Consider the following 23,059-nt stretch of genomic DNA (forward strand, 5'->3'; position numbering starts at 1 on the left):
ACCAGTAATAAAAAGGAATGAACTATTTAATTAGGCAATAATATAGATGAATCTTCAATGCATTTTGTTAAGTAAAAGAAGCCAGGCTGGAAATGATCCGTGAATATTTATTTATAGTATACTCTGAAAAAGGTAAAACTATAGGGAAGGGAAATAGGTCAGTGGTTGCCAGACATTAGGGAAGGAGGCGTTGACTAAAAGACGATAAAAAGGCTTCACAGAGTATTGTTGGGGTGATGGAAATGTTCTGTATGCTTTTGTTGTTTAGTCCTTATTTGTTCTGAAGCAAATGATAAGTCATGTTACAAGATCTGATACCCAAGTATCAGCTTGTTTATAGGGGAGCCTAAGTTTATTAGTCTGTTCTCAACCAGCACACCCTGAAGGACATCTACCAGTCTGGATGTTCTGCTCATTCATCATGATCAGAGCAAAGCCTGCTCACAGAGCCCCAACCACTCACTTCACCTTAGGGCAGAGGTTCCTAACAAGGGGTCCATGAACTCAAATTGAAATTCAAAAAAATATTATTCTTGTGGGACGTGCAGGTGTGATTTATTTATTAAATAATACACAGTATAGTGTGGATTCAGTAAGGGGTTCATGGTTTTCACCTGACTGGCAAAGGGGTCCATTGAGCACAAAAGGTTAAGATCTCTCACTTTAGGGAATGACCTGCCTGGAAAGACAATAGTGACCTTCTTGACTTCAGAGGGATTCCAGACTAGGAAGAAATCAGTGACTATAGATCTGTCTTCATACATAGTAGGAGAGCTAGTCATCTTAAAGAGAGAGAAACAAATTGGGCAATTAGAGCAAATGGTTTCCAGTAAAAATGAATGCAAATCATAGTTAAAAATAATTATGAGGGTGTTAACAGGTTATAGGATCCCTAAAAGAAACACAAGCTAGTAAGAAAAAGAATCAATAGGAAAATGAAAGATCTTGAAAATTAAAAACATGATGGCCAAAATAATATGAAAATGAATGAGAAAAAAAAAAGTAAGACCTAGAGCCCAATACAAGAAATCTATTATCTATATAATATGAATTCAAGAAGGAACTGAAGCTGATGAAGTAAAATTTAAAGAAATTCTAGAAAATAATGTAGCAGTACAGAAATTCTAAAGGTAAAAAACTGCCTCAAATTATTATTCACATAGAAAAACAAGCAACAAAAAAAAGGACGTCCAAGTATACTTCCCATAACTTCACCTAGAAACAATACTCAAGAAAGTATTCCAATCAAAAGACAAATAAATTTGCTTCCAGTTGGCTCAGATTGTGGCATAAGATGCCCCAGGGTGCTGTTATCCCAAAGAATCTTTGAACAGTAAAAATTGGAAGACCTATCTTCCTTAGAACTCCAGAAAACAGTCCAAGGATTGCAGTAAATGGGTGTGTGCCAAATCAAGAAAACACAGCTTTTAAAAATGGTGGAAGCTCATAGCATCTTTGCTGGGTCCCCCTCTCACTCCATTCCCAACCCCTCATTACAGTGTGGGCCTCTGGCCCTGTTCTGTAGGGAGCAGAATAATCCCTACATAAATAGTCCCTACATGTTGGTGTCAATCTATTGGGTGCAGCCTGAAAGATGAACCAGGAAACTCCTCTCTGGCTCTCATTCCCAGAACTTACCTGCAGGGAAAACATGCTTGTGGACAAATAAGCAATATCAAGAAACAAGTCAAAACAGCCTGGGGAAAAGAATTACTTTCTTTAAGTCATGCAATGGAACAATCAAGAGGGGGAGAAAGTCTATTTCATAGTAAGTAACAAGAGCATTTGAATTCGTGTAAATAGGCCAGGACAAGACTGATACTCAGAAAAGACTGAGAGAACCCTGCACTTCATTTTAGTCTCAGGCAGGTCTTGATAGTGGTACTAAACTCTGAAGGAGAGCACAAGACAATCGAGAGCCAATGTGAATTTGCAAAAATGGTAAAAGTTATTTTTTGCATTTCTATTTTGTTTTTAACTCCTGACACCCAAGGAAATTAGTCATATCCCTTAAGGGACAGACAACTGAGAAACTAAATACTAGAGTTAACACTTTAAAATATTAAAATGTACAATATGAAACAAAAGATTACAAGGCAAACAAAACAAGAAATAATGGCCTACCCAAAGGAACAAGGTAAAAATCCAGAAACCACCAATAAAGAAGACAAGACTTTGGATATACCAGACAAAGTCTTTTAAAAAATGATCATCAGTATGCTCAAGAAGATAAAGGAAAAAATAGAGAAAGAATTAAGAATATCAGGGGGAAAAAATGAATGAATGAAAAAAAAATTGCAATCAAGAGTTCATAATTTTAAAAAGGAACCAAACAAATATACTGGAGTTTAACACCAGAATACCTAAAATGAAAAATTCTCTAGAAGGTTTAAATAGCAGGTTACAACTGGGAAAAGAATCCGTGAACTTGAAAACAAAACAAATGAAATATTTCAGGCAGAGAAGAGAGAAAAAATAAGAAAAAGAGAAGAGAGACTAAGAGACCTATGAGGCACCATCATGCACATTCCAATGAATGCATTACAGAAGTTCAGCAAGGAGAAAAAACAGAGAAAGGGGCAGAAGGAAAATTAAGAGAAATAATGGCAGAAAACTACCCAAATTTAAAGAAACATTCAAGAAGCCCGGTGGACACCAAACGGGTCAAACTAGAAAAGAGCCAGGCCCAAACACATAATAGTCTAAATGACACGTACAAAGAGAGAGTTCTGAAAACTGTAACAAAAAGCAGCATGTTATATATAAGGGTGTTCCAATAAGATTACAGTGCCAATTTCGCATAAGAAACCATGGAGGCAAGAAGATAGTAGGATAAAATATTTAAAGTACTGAAAGAAAATAATTGCCAAACAAGATGGTGAGACTGTCTTTCAAAAATGAGGGAAAGATAAAGACATTTCCACATAAACAAAAGCTGAAAGAGTTTGTCACAACTAGACATGCCCTACAAGAAAGGTTAAAGGGGGTTATTCAGACCGAAAGGAAAGGACACTAGACAGTGGCATAAAGAAATAAGGACCTCCACTGAAAGTAATCATACAGGTAATTATAAAAGGCTAGTAGTATTGAATTGTATTTTTGGTATATAGCTCCACTTTTACTTCTTTCAAGTTCTAAAATACAAAATGCTTAGAAGTAATGATAAATTTATGATTTTGGATGTAAAATGTATAAAGATATAATTTGTAAGAAGTACAACAAGAAGGTTGGAAATGTAAAGGCATAGGACCAGTGTACGGGTATGCTATTGAAATTAAGTTGGTATCAAAATGTGATTGTTTTAGGTTTACGATATTAAATTTAAGCACATGGTAATCACAAAGAAGATATCTGAAAAATATATATAGAAGGAAATGAGAAGGGACATAAAATGGTACACTACAATCAAATAAATATGAAAACACCCATTAATTGAGAATGAGGGATAAAAAAGGCTTAAGACTTAAAAAGACCAAATAGCAAAATGGCAGAAAAAGTCCTACATTATTAGTAGTTATTTTAACTATAAATAAGTTAAACTCTTCAGTTTCTCAAAAGGAGAGAATGGCAGAATGGATTTTTAAAATAGCACGACCAACCATATGCTGTTTAAAAGAGACTCAACTTAAATTCAGAGATACAAGTAAGATGAAAGTGAATGGATGAAAAAAACATATACTATACAATAAGTAACCAAGAGAGCTGGGGTCATTATACTAATATCAGATAAAAAAGACTAAGTCAAAACTGTTATGAGGGACAAAGAAGGTCACTAAATGCTGATAAAGAGATCAATTCAAAAAAGAAGACATAGGGAAACGGACTTGGCCCAGTGGTTAGGGCGTCCGTCTACCACATGGGAGGTCCGCGGTTCAAACCCCGGGCCTCCTTGACCTGTGTGGAGCTGGCCCATGCACAGTGCCGCTGCGCGCAAGGAGTGCCCTGCCACGCAGGGGTGTCCCCCGCGTAGGGGAACCCTACACGCAAGGAGTGTGCCCCGTAAGGAGAGCCGCCCAGCGCGAAAGAAAGTGCAGCCTGCCCAGGAATGGCACCGCCCACACTTCCGGTGCCGCTGACGACAACAAAAGCAGACAAAGAAACAAGGCACAGCAAATAGACACAGAGAACAGACAACCAGGGGAGGGGGGGGATTAAATAAATAAATAAATCTTAAAAAAAAAAAAGACAATTATAAATGTAAATGCTCGTAAAAGCAAAGCCCCAAAATATATGAAGCAAATATTGATGATGGATCTGAAAGGAGAAATAGCAGTTCCATACTAATAATAGTAGGAGACTTTAATACACCACTTTCAATAATGTATAAAACATCTAGACGGATGATCAATAAGGAAATACAAGACTTTAATGATACTGTAATCCAACCAGACCTAACATGGAACATTTCACATAGCAGCAGAATAATATACTTTCTTCCCTAGTGCACATGGATCATCTACCAAGGTAAACCATATATTAGGTAAAAAAATAAGTCTCAAATTCAAATACTGAAATCATAAAATGTATCCTCTCTGATCACAATGAAATGAAGATATATGTCCAGTAACGAAGAAATGGAAAAGATCACAAATATGTGGAAATTAAACATCATACTCTCAAACAACCAATGGATCAACTTAGAAATCATAAAGGAAATTAGGAAAATGAGGCTAATGAAAATGAAAACACAACATACCAAAACTTATGGGATACAGCAAAGGCAGTTCTGAGAGGGAAATATATAGCTCTAAATATTTACATTAAAAAAGATCTTCTTTCTTATTTCACTTCTTTCTTCTCAAGTGAGAGATGTAACCTCACAACAGAAGGAGCTAGAAAAAATGAGCAAACTAAACCCAAAGCCAGCAGAAGGAAGGAAATAACAAAGAATAGGGTGGGTAGATGTAAAATTAAGAATTACAAAAAAATAGAATCAACAAAACCAAAAGTCGGTTCCTTGAAATGATCGATAAAACCAACAACCTTTAGCTAGACTGATAAAGAAAAAAAAAAGGCCACAAATAACTAAAATTAGAAATGTAAAGGAGGGCATTACTACCAACCCCTCAGAAATAAAAAGGTTTCTAAAGGGATACTATGAAAAATTATATGACAACAAATTAGATAGCCTAGATATAATGGGACAAATTCCTAGAAATACAGAAACTACCTACACTGACTCAAGAACAAATAGAAGATCTCAATTAACCAATAACAAGAGATTGAATCAGTAATCAAAAACCTCTGAACCAAAAAAAAAAGCCCAGGACCAAATGGCTTCATGGGTGAATTTTGCCCAACCTTCCAAGAATTCGTACTAATCCTGCTTAACTCTTCCAAAAATTGAAGAGGAGGGAATCCTTCCTAATTCATTCTATGAGGCCAAGCCAAAATTACCCTAATTCAAAAGCCAGAAAAAGACCCTTACAAAAAGAAAATTATAGACCATTAACTCTTAGGACTATAGATGCAAAAAATCCTTAACAAGCTGAATACAACAGCATATTAAAAGAATTACACACCATAATCAAGAGAGATTTATCCCAGATATGCAAAGGTGTTTCAAGATAAGAAATTCAACTAATTAATACACCACATTAAAAGAAAAAAGGGGAAAAACCCACATGACCATTTCAATTTATGCAAATATCATTTGACAAAAATCCAGCACTTCTTCTGGATAAAAACACTTAGAAAACTAGGAACAGAAAGAAACTTCAACATCATAAAAGGCATAAATGAAAAATCCAAGCTTACATAATATTCAATGTTAAAAGACTGAAAGCTTTCACTCTAAGATCAGGAATAAGACAAGGATGCCCACAATTACCGCTGTTAATCAAAGTTGTACTGGAAGGTCTAGCCAGAGCAATTAGGCAAGAAAAAGTAACAAAAAGGAAGAAGTAAAACTTCCCCTATTTGTACATATAATCCTATATAGAGAAAACCCTGAAAATTCCACAACAAAACTACCAAAGCTAATAAACGAATTCAGCAAAGTGGCTGGTACAAAATCAATATGTAAATTCAGTACTGTTTCTATATCCTAGTAATGAACAGGAGCGATGATTTGTCTGGAAAATCTTCCTCTACTCAACTAACAGGAACAATAGGTAGTATAAAGCCACACGAGCATTAAGTGAACTTGAAGAAAAAATGTGCCTGTATTCTGAGTTTAAGAAACTAACGAGTGCAAGCCAGACAGTTGTAAAGATAGCTGTTAGCTCGTTTCTTCCAACTGACTGGAACTAGCAGTTATCCGCACTTGGTGTCAGTGAGCATTCCAAGGCATAGGGACCAGACGGAGATCCCTGCCAAGGCTACACATCACAGGTTTGTATTACACCCAAATTATTTGTATATTTCAATTAGTTAATGTATCTGGAAACTTGGTGGCAATGACTATTTGGGAAACCATCGCTGAAATGCAAAACCACCCCATTTGCAAACATCCTGACAAGCAGGCCAGGTCACACTATAAGGCCACCCCTAAACATAGAAACGAGGTTGCAGCCAAGCAGCGTGTGGCAATCCTGAGTAAACACATGGGCCTGGTAGGACAAAAACCATCGACGTCAATGGTAAATCAAGACAGCAGGTACACGAGCAACAAGTACGACGCGGGGACGGCCGAGACAACAAAACGTGTGGGCCTGAGGCCGCAGACTCCGCGGTATAAACAACCCTGCGTCGAGCGCACGTCCAGATGACGCTTCACGCCCTGCGAACAGACTGGTGCAGAGAAGCAGCGCTCAATACATATAAACTGTTTTCAGGATTCCAGCAAGCCCGGCTAGCGCGGCGCGGTGTCAGGGTGTTTGGCCCGGCGCCCAGGTTCCCCCAGCAGGGCGCCCGGCCTCGGCCTCGGCCTCGGCCTCGCCACCCCCCCAGCGCCAAAGGAGACCGCAGGAAAAAGAAAAGGAAGGGCCGTACCCGCCGGCAGAGTCCGGGAGAGGCGCGCGCCGCGGGCTTCACCAGCGACTAGGCGGCGCGCGGACGCCCAGGCACGGGGGCGGCTCCCAGACTCCCACGCTGCGGCGCGACGGCGGCGAGCGGGTCCCTGCGCGACCCGGAAGTCAGACGCGGAGGCCGCGAAGGGCGGGGCCAGGAGGGAGGGCCGCGCTACCAGCGCGGGAGGCGCTCGCGGAGTCTGCCCCGCAGGCTCCTGGGCCGGGAGGAGGAGCTTCTTACCGGCCGCCTACTCAGGTCGGTACTATAAATTGCCCAGTTACGGCAACGCGGCTGGCGTTTGAAATCTTATGCGGAATAAGTCGTCTTTTGCAGCAGGCTGCCAGCTGTGGTCTATCGTATTAGGGTTTCTTCAATCCAGAATTGGTGGCTTAAGCGATGGCTAGGGTTTACGGATGGTAACGATCCTGAGTGGAAAAGTTGAACACATTATAGACCTTCTATATATTACACGAAGCGCAAACCTCCGCTGCCCAAGATACAAACCTTTCCTTGTAGGCCCATTTCCTTCCGGACACAGAAGCCGTGATTACCGCTGATGAAGAAGATGCTCACAAGTCTCCTTTATTCAGGCATTTATCATTTATTTTCAGTAGGTACACTATCGTCCTTTCTTTAGTGTGCATCGTATTTATCCAGTTAAAGTTTCCATTAAGATGGAGAAACATTTGAGATGTTGGGCCACACATTACTTGCTAATTACTCCTAAAGAGGTAAAATAACAAGGATATTTATAACTTATAAACTGAGCTAATATATGATGTGCAGTATAAAACAGACAAAACGGAAATTTAAAATAACGTTTAACACCCCCTCCCCTGCAAAGTGGGCAGCACTTGGTGACTTCCTTCCAAATAACAGGGGAGGGAATACTGTGGAGAAACCTGGTAAACACTACCTTGGCCAGGTGAAGGTTAGCATCCTCATCAGTCAAGTTGATGTATATAGTGTGATGAATACATCAGACAAACCAAGGTATTCTACAAAATACCTTACCCCGCAAAACTGTCGAGATGATGAAAAACAAGGAAAGACTGAGAAATTATCACAAACCAGAGGGAATTTAGGAGACAAGACGACTAAATATAAAGTGATATCTCAGATGGGATCCTGGAACAGAAAAGAACATTAGTTCAACTATATTGATTTAGATATAGCTATTGATTATATATAACTATTCAGATATACCTGAATAAAGTGGAGAATAAGGTAATAGAAATATACCAATGTTGGTTTCTAGTTTGTGAAAATGTACCATTGTAATGTTAGATGTTAACAATAGGGGAAACTGGGTGATGGTATACTGGAATTCGCTTTACTGTTTTTGCAATTTTTCTGTAAATCTAAATCTATTCTAATAAAAGTGGATTAAAAATTATTTATTAGTAAGTAAGTAGAACTGACCCCTCTATGGTTGCAGTGAGACTTAGGTTGATGTCTGCAGGGTCTAACTGAAGCAGTTTCTCATTCCTAACACAATTTTAAAATAAACTTTTCATTGAAGTATAAGAAATACTCAGTAGAGAACACAAAATATGAGTGTACAATTCAATTAAATGTGAAAAAACCCATTATCAAACTTTTGGATAAAAAAAAACATAGATCATTACTAGCACCCAGAAAGTCTCCTTCATGCTCTCCTCAACCACTACTTCTTACTCCTCCCCAAGGGTAACGATTATCCTGACTTGTTACCATAGTTTGACCCTGCCAAATTTTGAACTTTAAGTACTTTGGGTACTTTTGATTCTGGCTTCTTTCTCCCAACATTAGGTTTGTGAAAGTTATTCATGCTATTGAGTAGAGTGGTAGTTTTTTGAGTTTCTATTCAACATTCTTGTTCTTATCTTTCAGTGCTCATCTTTTATATGCCACTCCATGCATTTTCATTTCCTCAATGTCTAAGAGACATGCTATTTTTTTTTATTTAGTAGTTTTGTTTAGTTTTGTTTTTAATGGCACTTAAAGTGCTTCTTGAAAAGTATGTATATTTATATTTAAAGAAAGGAAAAGACTGGGAGAAAGTTCCATCTCTGTGACTAGACTGCATTTTGGTCATTGTTGCTCAATCTATCCCCCTTCCAATGTTCCTTCTCTCAAAGGACATGCCATTGACGTGCTTTTGGGCAGGAGAGGGAAGGAAAGTGGTGATGCTTATCAGTTAGTGATGGCCCTGATTTAATGGTGAACTAATGCCTACTTATTAAATGGAATGTTGTTTGAAACAGAATAGCATCCCACACTGTAATAGCATTATTACAAATAAAGAAAGTCCCAACAAGGCTTAATTGTGCATAAAGTCACCAGCTCAGCAAGCTGGTTATGACCCATTCTATATCAGCTTCAAAAGTTATAATGTTCTACTCAAATGGGAGGCAGGCAAAGCAGCAGCAGGTTCAGACACTCTTCTTTGTCCCTATCTCTTGAAACAATCTCACCACTATACCTTCTACTAATTCCAAGTGATTTTTACATCTTAAAATGAAATATCTACCAATTATAAAATTCAGAACTATGCATGTGCATAACAATAAAATACTGTATCAGAGAGGTAGAGATATTCAGCACACTTCAGAGAGAGCCAAAAATGTCCTCACAATGAGCTCCTCTGGTTTTCTATCATTGGTTCTCAAGTAAGGTCTTCTCTGAGGTCAAGATCTCTCAGAAAATGCCACTCCATATATTTTGTACATACCTCTATCAAAATAATTTCCCCCTCTGTGAAATCTCAATGTGTTTGCTGGAAAGTGGATCTGGAGTTCAGTCAGTTATTTTAGTCCAAGGTTTTTAATATGTCAATGGCAAAGAACATAAATAGCCAATTGTTATCTTGTAGTCTACCTTCTTTTAAACTCCTGCAGTCCTTAAAAATGATTCATTCTAATATTTGTCACCATTTTAATTTAGAAATAGTCACAGCCACTAAAAAGAAAGTCAGAATTTTAAGCAAGAAGGAAGCCCAAAACGCAAGTAATTCAAACCACTTGCTTTGCGCATGAGAAAACTGAGGACTGGAGAGGTTAAGTGACTACCGCATTGTCAATTAAATCTAGTCCTCTGCCTTTAAATCCAGAGAATTTTTTTAAATGATACCTCATTACTTTAGAATTCAATAAAAACCGATCATGCCCCATGTTACCTTAAACCTTAAAGCAGTTGAATATAGTAAAAAGAAAATTGAATTTGGGAGTTGGAAAATGTGTCTCTCTAGTTCTTCCATGTAACTAACTCATTGTTCTTGGACAAGTTATAACTTCTCTAAACTTGTCCTCACTTCTGTGAAATGTGCCTAACTCACAGGGCACTAAAGAGATTTAAAAGAGATCATGTATGTGAAAGCACTTTGTGAGCTATAAAGTAGTATCCAAATACATGAATATTATTATCTTAGTATTTATAAAAATGCTTGAAAGATCAGTAATTGAGCCTTTCCAGCAGAAAATGGTAACTTCCTGTTTGTTCTAATCTCTTTCAATTGTCACTAGAGGAGAGAAAAGCCTACAAAGATGGGGTGATTAACTCAGATTTATGGCAAGTTGCTGGCGAAGCCAAGACTTGATTGTAGGCCTACTAACTGGCAGCTTCCAGTGAACAACTTCCAATATCTTTAATAAGTGAATACTGATTATAAGTCAGTAAGATTGTTTTAAAATCTTATAAAAGTTTAATTGAATTTACACAGACTTAGAAGGTATAGCTTTATCATGATAGATTTCAAAAATATTTTTAAATGTATTTTTAAAATACATTAAATACATTTGTGCTGTTTGTGATGTTTTGTCTTGTACTATACCATTCTCTGTAGCTTGGATCATTTACTTAAAAACTCGGCAGCAATAAAAGATTGTCAGTGGTGGGGAATAACATAGGAGAAATACTACCTGAAGATAGCCAACTGAATAGACTTCCTCCTGAAGTAATGTACTGCCTATGTTTCTATGATGAGTGGAACATACAGCCATAAAAAATTAGGCTTGTAGGCAGGGCCTCAGGCAAGCCCAATTGAGACACAATGCCTCCTTTTTTTTTTTTTTAATAGAAATGATTTTTAAAGTGCTCCTGTGTATCTGCAGTAGGCATGGCCCTGAAGTCTATTCAGACTGACATGGTGATTGATAGAAAAAAAGTAAAGATTTTCAGTTCATACAGATAAAGCAAGAGTGATAAGTAAATATCTGAGAGTTTCAATATTAATATTCCATAAGTCAATGTCTTCAACCCCCCACAATTATTTTGTCCTCAGTGGAAATTTAAGAGGCCTGGATTATCCAGATTAACTCTTGATATATACGCATTTGTTTAAATTTGCTAAAAGCTGTTGGGAGCAATATACTAGAAATGGGTTGGATTTTATAATGGGAAATTATTTTAGGTTAATAGCTTACAGTTCTGAAGCTGAGAAAATGTCCAAATAAAGGCATCATAAGAGACGCTGTCTCACTGAAGGTTGACTGCAGGTGATCCTGGATTCCTTCCACATGGCATCTGCTTGTCTGGGTCTCTGTCTTCTCTGGGTTTACTTTCTCCCCAAGCTCAGCTGCAGGCAATCAGGCATGTGACTCATTTCTCCTCTCTTCTCTGGGCTTCCTCTCTTTGATCTGATGTACTCTATTCAGTCCGGCCTCTGGTCTACCAGACCCCTCTTTCAGGTTCTTGGGGTTTCTCTATCTCTGCCACCTTTATTCTGTATGTCTACTGCTTTCAGTCCTTCAGTTATAAAGGACTCGAGCAAGAGGACTAAGACCCACCCTGGGTCATGCCTCATTGAAGCAATCCAAAGTCTCCCCCCTTCAACTGAATCCAATCCAATCCAAACAGTATCACACCCACAGATATGGATTCGTTCCATGAACATGATCTTTTCTGGGATCCACAGATAACGTCGAACTGTAAGCCATTTATCTGTGCCCTTGGCCACCTGTAAATGTCCCTTCCCCATTTTAACACAAAATTTAAACAAATTTAAAACAAAAATTGAAAGACATGATTTTCTGGGTTATCCGTATCCTTTGAAACAAAGATGTGTATACTATTCTTATTATCAAACCATAAATATGTTCACCATCTAGTTAATATAAGTAATATATAATAAATACAAATAATTGAGGAATAATTTATTAAATATAATTCAAAATGAAATCGTCACAATAATTGATGAACCTTTATTACAAAGCTTTCCTAAACTCCAGTACTCATCAGTGGTGCATTTCCTGCATTTATATTTCTCATGGGTAGTTTGTGAAAGGACAAAAGTATCTGGTCAGAAACTCCCTAGAAGTGCATTTTTAAGTATCACCCTTTGTGATCCTATCACTGATTGGGGTATCTTGGTTAGATTCTTCAGTGACTTATTGGAAAATGCTCCTCTATCTCAAAGTCATTCAAAAAGAAATATGGAAGCAGACATGACTCAACCGATAGGGTGTCTGTCTACTATATGGAGGGTCCAGGGTTCAATCCCCAGGGCTTCCTGACCTGTGTGGTAAGCTGGCCCATGAGCAGTGCTGCCATGCGCAAGGAGTGCCATGCCATGCAGGGGTGCCCCCACATAGGGGTGCCCCCCACACAAGGTGTGCGCCCTGCAAGGAGAGCCACCCCATGTGAAAAAAGGACAGTCTGCCCAGGAGTGGCACCGCACACACAGAGAGCTGACACAGCAAGATGACACAATGAAAAAGAGGCGCAGTTTCCCAGTGCCACCGGATAATACAAGGAGACGCAGAAGAACACAGTAAATGGACACAGAGAGCAGACAAATGGGGGGAAAGGGAGAGAAATAAATAAAATAAATCTTAAAAAAAAAAAGGAAATATGGAAACCGAATTTAAGTATAGGCTTTCTCCTCTTCTTCCCTTCCCCCATTATAAATCAACAGAATATTTCCAGATTTTTTAGGAGAAATTAACTTTACCTCTTTAATGGGCTTGTCAAAATATTATCAAGGATAAAGCTCCTTGTTACACATAATTTTCTTGCTATTTTTTTTTCTTGCTTATCATTTCCATCTTTAAAGGTGAGAGATTTGATTGCTTTAGGGTAGAGGTCTTTCCTTCACATCTACAGACTCACAAAGCAATTCACTAAGAGAAGAAGGTGAGAGGCCAGCATGGGTTGCTGGCAGTATTCTTCCTTCCGCCTGCCTCCTGGCCTCTTGCCCTCTGAGAATGCCTGTAGCTGCCAGGGCAGCACAAATGACTTGGAGATGGGCCAGACAAGATTTAACAATGGTCAGCTGGGATCAATCTGTTATGAAACCGGGCACTTTATTTACTATTTACTCAGTAGATTGCTATTCATAAAGTGTTGGACTACTTTATAGGATGCAAGGTCATAAGCTAATTTTATATTTGTATGTCCTATTTCCCTACTAATATTTTTCCATAATCTTTATTGCAGCTAGAAAGTTACCTTAATGTAATCATTCAAAAGTACCTCCTTAGGGAACCAATACAAGTATTTGAAATTCAGAAGAGTGGTTTTTTGAGCTGCTTGCTTTGAAGGTCATTTTTTGATGATTGAGGGCCATCTTTTTGTGAGTACAAAATCAGTATTTTATTCTTCCACTAAAAAAATGTATGTTCACTTAGACTGTTAGGGTCTCATACAAATTGTGTTTGGTGGTAACTGTATTCCAATTTTATCTGTGCCTTCCAACTATGGACAGAAATCTAAGCAGGCATTCTTTTCCATGAATACCTGACAAATACCATTTACAATAAAAAATAGTAAAAGACCAAACCTTCTCAAATTTTAAAATGCATATGAATCTCCTGGGGATCTTGTAAAAATACAGATTCTGACTCTTTAGGTCTGGGGTGGAACCTTACTAACAAGCCTGCAGGTCATACAAATGCTGCCGAACCCTAGACTACACTTGCTAGAAAGCTTCAGGCCATTTCACTTGCAGAAAATTGTGTCCGTACTGTGAAGACTCACCATAAACAGGTACCTGTCTGAGTTTCCCAGCTGCTAACAAATATCATACAATGGGTTGGCTTAACAACAGGAATTTATTGGTTCATGGTTTTGGAGGCTGGAGAGCTGGCTTCTGCCTGGGGTCAGTAGCATTCTGGCTGGCCAGCAATCCTTGGGTTCCTTGGCTTTTTTATCTGATGATGATATCCCCTCCTTTCTTTCTAGGTTCCACTGGCTTCCTGCTTCTGTTCCTCCAGGTGACATTCTCTTCATAAGTCCCCCGGTAATGGGATTAGGGCCCAGCTTCATTCACTTGGGCCATGCCTTAACTAAAAATAACATCTTCAAAAGGTCCTGTTTATACCCACAAAATAGATTAAGATTAAGAATGGTTCTCCCTCCCTCCCACTGCTCCTCCCCCACCCAGGGTACACAGTTCAACCTACCGTAATAGGGAAGATAATTCATAGGGTTATTGTAAGTATTAAATATTACAAAGCAACATCTGAACTTTAACAAGATACCTGAGTGAGATAAATGGATAGAATCTTGTTAAGCAGTTGTGTTGACTCCTTTAGACTGTTTTAGAGTTCTTTGGAAATGGGGGGAGGTAATCCATATTTTATTTTCATCTTATTGAAAAGGCAGGTGCAAGATAAAAATCTATCAGGTGATAGTACAAGTGAGCATCCTTTTAGTCTCAAAAGTCGATAGCTGGCCCATCTTGCATAGTAATTGAGGAACCCAGCAGCCAATGTTAGAAGAATTTGGGGGATAAAATTCTGGCATGTGCCAAGAATGCATGAGCTTAGTCAGTTTAACTTTCTATATATCTGAGTCCTAAACCAGCAATGTCACATCACCAGCTGATATTGTGTTCCAATCTGTCTTTGTGTTCTCCAACCACAAGTGCAGTACAATGCCACTGAAATGAGGGCATAAGAAAATCGTCTGATTTGTTATTCAACTCCAAACCCAGACAGCTCCAAATCCAAGGACTTGCTATGACTTTGGGACCAAAGACTTAATGTTCTCATACTATTAGTGGGCTTTGGCACTTTATCAAACCCATGATATTGACTACCAGTAATTGCTGATATATGGGCAAAGTTTCTTCAGCCTTAATTTCTTCAGTATTCTAAAATACCTTCATCATCTGGACATGAGCTGAAACAGTCAGTTCACATTCTCTGTGAGCTTTGCTGTTTACATATCTAAACACAGGACATCTTGCTCTTTTACTTGTTGCCATTGAGATGACCTTGTATTACATTTTAAATTATCTCTCTTAAAAGCCAACCATACTTCTGTGCATTCAGGGAGGGTATTTAGCTGGAATGCAGTGTTCTGGAAATAAATTGTATTCTACAATACTCTAAAACTCTTTTATTTAAGAAAGAAAAGATAATGATGTACCTAAAAGGAATTCTAAAGAACTTCTAATCCAGGATAGCAAATGGCTTTTGCTTCTAGTACTACAGGACAAAGGAATATGGGCAGATGTGCCTTTTGTTTTCTAATCCAGGTCTAGTACCAATCCTAACTTCTATTCCATGCCTGTTTTCCTGTTATCTGGCACCCTCTACCTAGATACCACTACCAGCCATGTACCAAAATTACCTCTGAGAAAGGATTAAGGTCAAACCAAGAGCCTAGAACAACTCTACAGATTTCACCACACCCTTAACCTTTTACCTCTTGTCCAGTCACAGAAAAGATAAAAGACCTTGAATCAGGACCCAATGCTTCCAGATCCACATTCACAGCAACCTTTGCCCACCAGAATTTCCACAGAGAGCTGCATCACTACTGGGTATTTTGTGACTGGTTCCGTGGTTGAGAAGGATTATGTTACAGCAATCCTTGAATCACAATATAGAATATTTATGACCAAGTCATAGCACACAACAGTTGGACACGTAGATTGAATCTCAGGTTTCCATCTGTAGCATTTTCCAGAGCAAAGGTCTTAAAACTCCTGTCAGGTGCCTCCACCATCACTTTCTACCCTTCCTCATCATTGCACATAGCATTGGAAAGGAAGCAGAGGTTGGTGACAGCACCATTTGGGACTTTGCAATAATTCAGAAATGTCCAAGTACAGAAATGTATTTTGTCCCGTGTATTTCTGGGTTCTGGAGAGGTGCTAGTTGCAGCCAAGATGTCTAGGGCTTATGTAGCTCTCTCTGGCAGTGTGACCTTGTTTAAATTACTTCACCTTTTTTGATATTTTGCCAAGTATGGATAATGGCATCTGTTCTTAAGTGTAATTAATCAAAGAAGATATGCAAAAGAGCTTTGCTCTCTCCACAGGAAAATCTCTATCTATATAAACATGGGAATTATTAAGATACAGATATTTTCAGGCTGTGCTAAGTTTGATTGAATTTTGCACCATTAAATGTGCACATTCAGTGATTTTGCTATTGGTGGGCTGATTCTTGGTATGTTAATGAAGACCTATGTATAGTTTTCTTGATTAACTCATGACTTAGGACCTGTTACTTCAAGCGCCAAACAAGATTTAGTTTTTTGAGATCTTGCATCCAATATCTCAATTATTCATCTTAGGAATTAATGTACAATTAGCACAGATTCCTGTTCATATGGAAATAGATGGTTATGTTAATTGGAATGCTGTAGCTGGAAAAATCTTGCATAATGAAAGGAGTGATATTAATATCTTTGAATGGAAGATGTATATCATATTAGCGAGGAATAATTCATTCATGTGTACTTGTTCTAAACAAATCTTTTGTATAGTTTATTGACTTCCTAAGATGAAGCTATTCAATGTATCTTTTCACTTAGTATATTTCCTTTTTAAAAAAATCTTAATGGAAGGTTGTTAAAATATTACTTTACTGTCCATATTTTGCTTTGGTTGTATTTTTGTCTGATATAACATCTTGTAACATTAACGTACAGTTGTTCAGCTTCAAAGAAAAATGGTCTTATATATGCAATATTACCCATATTCATATTTCACATGAGATGTCACTATGTTTATTAGTCAGCCAAAGGGGTGCTGATGCAAAACACCAGAAATCTGCTGGGTGTTATAAAGGGTGTTTGTTTGGGGTAGGAGCTTACAGTTACCAGGCCATAAAGCATAAGTTACTTCCCTCACCAAAGTCTATTTCCACATGTTGGAACAAGATGGCTGCTGATGTCTGCGAGGGTTCAGGCTTCCTGGATTCCCCTGGGCTTGGCTCCTCTGTTTTCTCCACAAGGTCAGCTGTAGACTATGAGGCTCTCTAGGCTTTGCCTCTCTCCACAAGGTCAGCTTGTGAAGAGAACGGCTTTGTCTCTTTCCTCGGGGCTCCCGCTTAAGACTTCAGCCTCAAACTCCAACATCAAAACTCCAACATCGGAAACCCTCAACTCTGTTCTTTCCCATGCCTTGGTGGGTAGGGACTCAACACCCTAATCATAACTCAATCATGCCCAGGTACAGATCAGATTACAAACATAATCAATATCTATTTTTGGAATTCATAACCATATCAAACTGCTACACAGTCCCATGTTTCAATATTTTTTTCTTTATTTTTAAAGAAGCTTTAGATTACATAAATGTGAAATCGAAAATATAGGGGATTCTCATATCCACACCCCTCCCCCTTCCACACTTTCTCCCATTAACAACATCTTTGATTAGTGTGATACATTTATTACAATTGATGAATGCATATTGAAGCATTTCAGCAATCAGTGAGATCTTCCTGAGACATGTATAAGTGTCACCTCTGGAATAACATCCTGACTCAGTTTGAAATCTCTTAGCCATAAAAACTCATTTGTATTTAATATTTCCCCATTTTGCACTAGGTCTTTTTGCAAATGCATTACTAGTTGGTGCTGGGCCCTTCAGTGCCAGGGAGGCTCATCCCTGGGAATTATGTCCCATACTAGGGGGAAGGTAGTACGTTTATATACTGAGTTTGGCTTAGAGAGACGCCACATTTGAGTAACAAGGAGACTTTCAGGAGGTAACTCTTTGGCAATATATATCACTAGACTACGTTTCAATTTCACAAGTACAAGGTTCATGAGTACAAGCATCAATATCAAGGGCCTGAAACACTGGGCTGTCTTCCTTCACTAGGCACTGCCCATGTGCTCTAGAGATACTTGCCACTCTATTAGAGAGTGTAGCAGGATTCCCCAGGATGGGAATTCAATATTCCATCAGTTATTGTGTGGGTCTCCACCCACCAAGACAAAACCCCATGATCATATAAACACATTCATATTCCATAACAGCATGCCCCAGGTGCACCCCTCCCCACAAATCCCCCCACCACTGACACCCCACACCAGTAATCCTCCCCTGCCACAGTTGCAACCCTTCTGCAATCCAAAAACTCCCCCCAAAATAAAGCCCCCAGAATAATAAAATAAAATAAAAAGTTTTTTTGCATTGTGCCTTTCATCCCATAAGATTTGCTATCTTTTATATATAATGACACTTTCTTCTGTATGTTCCCCCAGTGTCTTATGTTTTTTTTTAACTTTATTTCCCAAGAAGTTCAGGTTACAGAAAAGTCATGTAGAAAATATAGGGGATTCCCATATAAACACCCCACACACACATTCTTCCCTACCAATAACATTCCAGATGAGTATGGTAAATTTGTTATAATTGATCAACAAATATTGAAGCATTGCTACTAAACATGGTCAATGATTTACATTTTGTACCATACATGTTTATAGGTTCTGACAAAATGTATAATGGCCTCTATCCATCAATGTAAGATAATGCAGGATACTTACAATGCCCCCAAAATGCCCAATGTTCTACCCATTCTTCCCTTCTTCTCCCCTTGGAACCTATGGCAACCACTAAGTTTCAGTTTTTGAAGAAGAATATTCTTCTTGACATATTGGTCCATTTTCTTTTTTTGGCACTGCCTATGAACTTGAGAGATTTTTGCCCCTCTATTTGAGAATGAACCAGGACTACTCAGGATGGGAGTTTAATATTTTCATGTTTATTACGTGGATCTCCACCCACTGAGATGACACCCCATGACAAGATGAACACATTCATATTCCACAGAAGCATGCTCCAGGTGCACCCTTTCCCACATATCCTCCCACCACCAACCCCTGCACTAATGACCCTTCCCTGCAAAATTTGCCAAAAGAGTATTCCCACCATTGTATTTTCAATGAGACCTACAAATCCCCAGAGTTCACCTGTTCCTTCAATATATCTTTTGAAATAGGAAACTTGAATTTATCAGTTTCACTAGCATCTTTTGCTTTGCAGCAGGTAAGACCCATTGTTCATCAGGTGTCATGTCTCCATAAACTAACATTCAAGTCAAAAATGGAATAAAAAACTTTCCTTTGACTTGCCCACTGTCTTTCTTGCTGTATCTTATCAAATTTTCTATTATCTACATATTCAAATGTTTACATTCAGCTGTTAAAAGAATTTCTTAATTTTTTACCAGAACTGAACTTATAATTAGGGTAAACTTTCACCAATTATCCAGGTTAAACATTGTAGTAGTCAGCCAAAGGGGTGCTGATGCAAAATACTAGAAATCTGTTGGCTTTTTTAAAGGGTATTTATTTGAGGTAGAAACTTACAGCCACAAGACCATAAAGAGTAAGTTACTTTCCTTTCCAAAGACTGTTGTCACATGTTGGAGCAAGAGAGCTTCCAGTCTCTGCGAGGGTTCAGCTTTCCTCTTCTTCCTAAGGCTCTGTCATCTCAGCTTCTTCCTATCTCAGCTGTAGGTTAGCATAAGGCTCATCTCCCTCCCTGGGGCTTGTTTCTTTCTGGGCTTTCTCAGCTATTCAGGGCTCTGGTCTTTTCCGCTGCAAACTGTCATGCAAACGACTTGGCTGTCTCCCTGGGGCTCTAGCATCCAAAACTACACACTCTGAGTTCTTCTTTTCTGTGTATTTATTTCCCTGTCTTTGATTGAGCAACAATTTATATAGCCCAGAAACGGAGGTAGGGGAAAGAGGGACTCAAACCTAGTGACCCTAATGACATGGTCAATAAAAGTCCTAATCTTGATTTAATAAAGTAAAACTGAAACCTCTGAATCTAGTACAATCTAATACCCCCAGAAGAATAGACCAGTTTACAAACACAATCCAATGTTTACTTCTGGAATTCATAAACAATACCAAACTGCCACAAACACAAAGTGTGTGTGACAAGGAAGAAATCACTGACTTTTGGATCAGGTGAGTGGCATGATCATGTAGGAAAATTAATCACTCTGAAAGCACTAGGTAGGATCGGGTTGGCAAGAGGTTGGAAACTAACTGACCTCCTCTTAATCAAAATGTCTCTTAACCCTTGCTCTTGATATTCTCTCTAAAATAACCTGTCTAATGCTTAGTGCACTGTGAGTGCTGGAACAAATGAGACACACTCTAGCACTTCTTGGGTTTCTTTCCTACCACATGAGTTGCTTGCTTACCAAGAGTCAAGATATTTGTTCATGCCAGTTGAACTTTAGTTGTAAGTACATAATTTAATTAAATATTTTAAAACCAAGTTAATTATCATTGCAAAAGGAAAAATGATTGTTGTTTCTGTGAAAACCCAGCTACCTACTTTGGAAAGACTAAGGGTTTAATAATTGCTGTAGAATTAGGGATATGTGAGACACGGTTAAAGATCAGGGGGAAATGAAAATCTAGAAGGATTTTTTTTTTATTTATTTAATTTTTTAACTAGAGAAGTTGTAGGTTTACAAAAAAATCATGTAAAAAAAGTCAGTATTCCCTATACCCCCTCCACCCTATTAGCACTTTGCATTGCAATTGATGAAAAAAATATTATAATTGTACTTAACTATAGCCTATAGTTTACAATAGGGTATATTTTTTTTCCAATATACCACCTATTATTAACAAGTCATGTTACTTTTTAAGAATCAAATACTTTCAGAATAGTGATGCAATATAGCACAGTGGTTAAGTGTCTGTAGAGCTAGATTTAAAGGATTAAATTCCATTATACTAATTGTTGGCAATGTGACCTTGCTTAATGTACTCAACCTTTTTGTGTCTCAGATTCCTTAACTGTACAATAGAGTTTTCCAAGAGTATCTAACTAACTCATAGGGTTATGGTGAAGACTAACAGTGTTACAATTTTTAAAGTACATAAAAGAGCATCTGGTACATAGTGTTATATAAATGATAGCTATTATCATTATGCATTATGGAGATAGTTTCTAAAAGTAGGACAATGCAGAACTCAAGTAAATAAATCAATAGTCAAGAAAAGACCATAACTGTACCAAAAGATGAGTGAGTAAATGCACATTTATATGTTCATGTGGTATATATTTATTATTTTCATAATTTCCTAAAACAAAGTTGACAAGCTATCGGTCCCAGTGATCTTGGATAAGAGAACCTTCTATTGCTAAAGGGCTCTTGCCGGGTAGGTGACTAGAGAGTGATATGAGATATGAGAGAGTCATTGAAAGGAAACTCAACCATACTTGAAAATTAGTTAAGCACAGAAGGAGAGTAAGGAATTGAATATGACTCAAGATTTGAGCATGAATACTTGGAAAGATATTTGTCAGAATAGAGAACTCATTTTGGGAAGGGAAAAATTTTTAATATCTTTATTTTGATGGAGTTGTTCTTAAACTTCACTGTTTCCAGTCTTTGGTCTTGAGCTCTCTTCATTTCTTATTTAAAGCATTCTATGTACAGTGTTCCTATTTTGAATGATGGAAATGTTTTGGTAATGGATGGTGGTGATAGTAGCAGAACATTATGAACATAAATAACAGTACTGAATTACATATCTGAATGTGATTAAAAAGGGAAAGATTATATATATGGTAACAGATTAAACATTTTTTAAAATCCATGGAACTACACTATACAAACAGTGAACCCTAAGTTAAACTGTGGATTATAGTTAATAGTAAACAACAATAACAAATTCTTTCTAGGCAAACCCATCCCATCACTTTTACCATAATAAATCCTAATCATGGCTAAATGCATAATCCACTCAAACTTCTCTGGTGACCTTAAGACTGGTATATCCAACTGGTGACAAGCACAGTTCTTCTTGAATGTTCCATAGGCACATAAAATTTAATATGCGCAAAGCAAGTCATCATCTTCTCCCTAACAGCTACTATTTCTACTCACCTTAACTAATGATACTACCATTCATCTAATCAATTACATCAAGGGTGTTCTGGAAAACATCTTCCTTTTCCTTAGTCCTAACACTCAATTAATTCCTAAGACCTGCCATTCTGCCTTTTAAATATTATTTGAATCTGTCTCTTCTGCCTCCTAACTCATTGCCAGCCTTCATAACTAGTATCCCTGCCTTCATGCTGTCTCCCTTTTAATCAGTATCTCACATGGCTGCCAGAGTTATATTTATAAAATGCAATATAATCATAATACACCAATAGTTAAAACCTGTCAGTAGTCCCTTCTCCCCCCATATATAGGATCTGGTCCAAAATTCTATAATGGTATGTAAGATACAGGACCCATGATGGCCTGATCCCCACCTCTCTCTCCAATTTCACCTCAACCATATGCATCCTGTAATCAATAATACAGAATTAGCATGAAATTAATCCTGCCATTCAGAATTTACCTTTCCAAACCTTTGCACAATAAAAATCTCCAAGGGAGGAGAACTTAAGGATGAATAAAGACCATCTTTACTTGCTTTAAGAAATCTTACAAGGAACACAAAAGAACAAACTCAATGTAAACTTTCTGAGTTCATTTTAAGAAAGCGTACCTGTAAAAAGAATATTTGAGATCTACCTTTTATTCTAAATATTGGGTTTATGCATTTATAAATATTTGTTTCTATTTAAGAGTTTTATTTTATATTTACTTCTGTGATTAACTTTAATGTTTTTATAGTATGAATGGGAACAGAACTCTAATATGTAACATGTGTCCATAAGATAAAATTTGTCTAAGAATGATTTGACTTCTAGCAATCACACAAAAAACAATTATGCTGTCAGAAATGTCCTATATACAACGTTATAAATGAAAAAGGAAACAGGATATTAAAAGAATTTCAAGCAACTACTTTTTACACAGCTCTATGTTAGTAAAATCTCAAAGAAATGGACAGTAGTCTAAGAAAGCATAAATTACCAAAATTGGTCCTAGAAGAGGTAGAAAGCTTA

The 23,059-nt window shown here is 37.8% G+C and overlaps 1 protein-coding gene across 2 annotated transcripts in view; it reads right to left on the reverse strand.

Annotated features, from left to right (window-relative positions):
- The window catches only part of FBXL4 (F-box and leucine rich repeat protein 4), a 93,603-nt gene extending 86,426 nt beyond the window's left edge, over positions 1–7,177 (reverse strand). Inside the window, exon 1 of one of the 2 annotated variants that reach the window (XM_012527310.4) lies at positions 6,934–7,177. The gene's annotated coding sequence lies outside the window, so the exon portion shown is untranslated. The remainder of the gene's footprint in view (positions 1–6,933) is intronic. The other variant, XM_004463785.4, reaches the window with a different exon arrangement.
- Between the last annotated feature and the right edge of the window lie 15,882 nt (positions 7,178–23,059).

This window comes from Dasypus novemcinctus, chromosome 11 (assembly GCF_030445035.2).
Source record: "Dasypus novemcinctus isolate mDasNov1 chromosome 11, mDasNov1.1.hap2, whole genome shotgun sequence".
Lineage (NCBI taxonomy): Eukaryota > Metazoa > Chordata > Mammalia > Cingulata > Dasypodidae > Dasypus > Dasypus novemcinctus.